Source organism: Trypanosoma cruzi, genomic scaffold (assembly GCF_000209065.1).
Source record: "Trypanosoma cruzi strain CL Brener 1047053516771 genomic scaffold, whole genome shotgun sequence".
Lineage (NCBI taxonomy): Eukaryota > Euglenozoa > Kinetoplastea > Trypanosomatida > Trypanosomatidae > Trypanosoma > Trypanosoma cruzi.
The window spans coordinates 105,237-107,736 of record NW_001849477.1 but is presented as its reverse complement, the minus strand read 5'-3'; the positions used below and the strand labels follow the sequence as shown (position 1 = coordinate 107,736).

At 51.9% G+C, this 2,500-nt stretch overlaps 1 pseudogene, besides 6 other annotated features; it reads right to left on the bottom strand.

Moving 5' to 3' along the window:
* Positions 1-10: part of a microsatellite that runs on past the window's edge.
* The window catches only part of Tc00.1047053510515.20, a 1,890-nt pseudogene extending 134 nt beyond the window's left edge, over positions 1-1,756 (bottom strand).
* Positions 1-2,500: part of a sequence feature (heterozygous, Esmeraldo-like haplotype) that runs on past the window's edge.
* Positions 2,042-2,098: a sequence feature (T-rich).
* Positions 2,148-2,207: a sequence feature (T-rich).
* Positions 2,233-2,260: a microsatellite.
* Positions 2,305-2,325: a microsatellite.

Genomic DNA, 2,500 nt, shown 5'->3' with positions numbered 1-2,500 from the left:
CACCACCACCGCTGCTGCTGCCAACAGCAGTGGAAGCAGTGGCATTGCCCTTGTTGCTCCCACTAGTTGTGCGCTGCTCCTTCTCCTTGCGAGCCCCGGGGGACGAGTGTCGCATGGAGCGAGGCAGCGGCACCGGCGCGTTCGCCGCTCCAGCACTGGAGCTTCTACTAGCATTCGGGTACTGCCCGCCCTCTTCGCGGTCCTTTTGGCGCCGACTGCCCTCCTTCTTTTGCTTGATCCTCAACACTGTCTTCGTTTCCATTATGCATCGTTGAAACTCCGGGTGATTGGGAGCAATGTTAAGAATGGGACCGTTTTGGCCGTACTGCTGCATGAAGAACAAAGCAAGTGTAAAGTCATTGATTGCAAGGAACGTGATAAGCAGAGTACGACGTCCACGGCGACTGTTCTCAGGGTCAGCTGTGGTGTGTAGTACCTGAACAAATTCAGCACGCTCCCGCTCCGTGAGGGACTTCTGAGGAGGATAGTATTGGATAAAAACATCCACGTCCATGAGATCCACGGCCGTAAATGCATCCCAGCCAATTAGAAGTGCAGAAAAAGATTTCCCGTTGTCACCACTGTTGCCGGCGCCGGAATTGCTGTTGGTCCTGGTATCACGAAGAAACCCCATTAGAGTGGACTCCTGCCGTTCCGCAGTATCCGAGCGCAGCATGCAACTCATATAATCCGACCCCCTGCCGTTTGCCTCGTTGCCAGTTTGATACATCCCCCATTTAGCTATGGTTTGGTGCAGATGTTTTATCTCCTTGTGATGGGTCAAAATCACAATACGACGTGAGTGATACATTTTGGAGCACACGGTGCAAAATTTCTTCGCGATCCCGCTCGTCCAAGTATAGAAGATGCACCAACTGCGTGGATGAAGGAGGCAGTGTGCCGGAAGCTGTTTGCAACGCCGACCCTGGTGGAGCGGATGGGCCTTGAAGATGATAATACCGTCGATTCCTGCGGTTCAAGCGGTATCTAATGCCAAAACCCACCTTCGTCAGCGGCGCAAGATACATCAAGAAGATATTTGCAGTTTGCCGCGACGCAGTTAAGTTGTTCGATGAATGATTTGAACTAACCGCATTGCCAGACGGTGATGATGGTGCCAAAGCCCGCAGAATATCCTCCAGGTGTCGTTCATTGTTGCGACTCGCATCCTCCACAGCAATTGTCGTGATGGACCGGAGGAACTCTCTGCTCCACGAGCGAAGTACACGTAGTGTGGTAATAAAGACGCGCCCACCTTTGGAAGTGGACACCGACGCCGATGCTGGCGCCCCTCTTTCACCACTTTCACCGGACAAGCCAATCACCGGTGGTGTCGGCTGCCCCTCATTTGTCAGCATCTGAAATTCAACATGGCAGTGTGATGCAAAAGCTTTCATGCTCTTCTGAAGCTGCGCGGCGCAGTCCTTGCTGCTCGCCACCACAACCGCCGTGCTGCGTGACGGTTCCCTCGAACACATTAAACAATGCGTAACGAAGATTGTAATAAGCGTGTGCCGCTCCGCAGTGACGGCACGCGGGCTCGCGATGCCATCCGCGCCAGCAGCACCGCCGCTGTTACCGCTTGGGTTCACACCACCCGCCGCCCGCCCGTCCACCATGACGTCCGCGAAGTCGCTCGTTGTGTTAGCCAACACACGCGCCTGGAACGGTGTCGGGTGGATCCCAACTCGTCGCAGTGCCGACACCAACGTGGGGTGCACGCCCAGTGACTCAAATGACGGTGTCTTCCCCATTTCTCCACCCGCCCACCCCCTTCCTTCCCCTTAAAACACTTCTCCTCTTTCCCTCTGTCCCCGTTCGGTCCTCTGCAGGCGGCACGCGCGCGGGTGTGGCGGAAGCTGCGGGGTGCGTGTGCCGGCGGAGATCACAGACAAGAAACGCACAAAAAAAAAAAAGTCAACAATAAAACGATGCCGCTGCCGCGTTACTGCAGAGGTGGCGCGACCGTAAATTAAACAGAAGGAAGATAAAAGAAAAAGGAAAAAAAAAGACACTCTAAACGTGAATGCGACAAACCAACAAAAAAAAAAAAAGAGAAGAGAAGAGAAGAGAGAAAATAAGAAAAAAAGGAAGGAAAGCCGGAAAAAAACAGACGCCATCCGGCACATGCAACAACCAGAGAATTCAAAAAAAAAAAAAAAAAAAGGGTGAGAGAGAGAGAGAGGGACAAAATAAAGGAAAAGAAATCCCAATTTATTTATTTTTCGGGCTTTTTCTTTTCTTTTCTTTTCTTCTCTTTGTCTCCCACTAGTCGTTGATTTCCTCTCTTTTTACTCCGATAATAATAAATAAATAAATAAATAATGATAAGGTAGGGAAGAGAGGGGGTGGAAAAACGGTTGCTCACTTTACTTGCATCCACGTACTTCACCTCCGGCCCCACCGCCACCGGAGCCCAAGCGAACAAACAAACAAAAGCAGCATCGGCAGCAGCAGCATCAGTAAAAGAAGATGCGTGGTTTGTGTGTGTGGGGGGGGG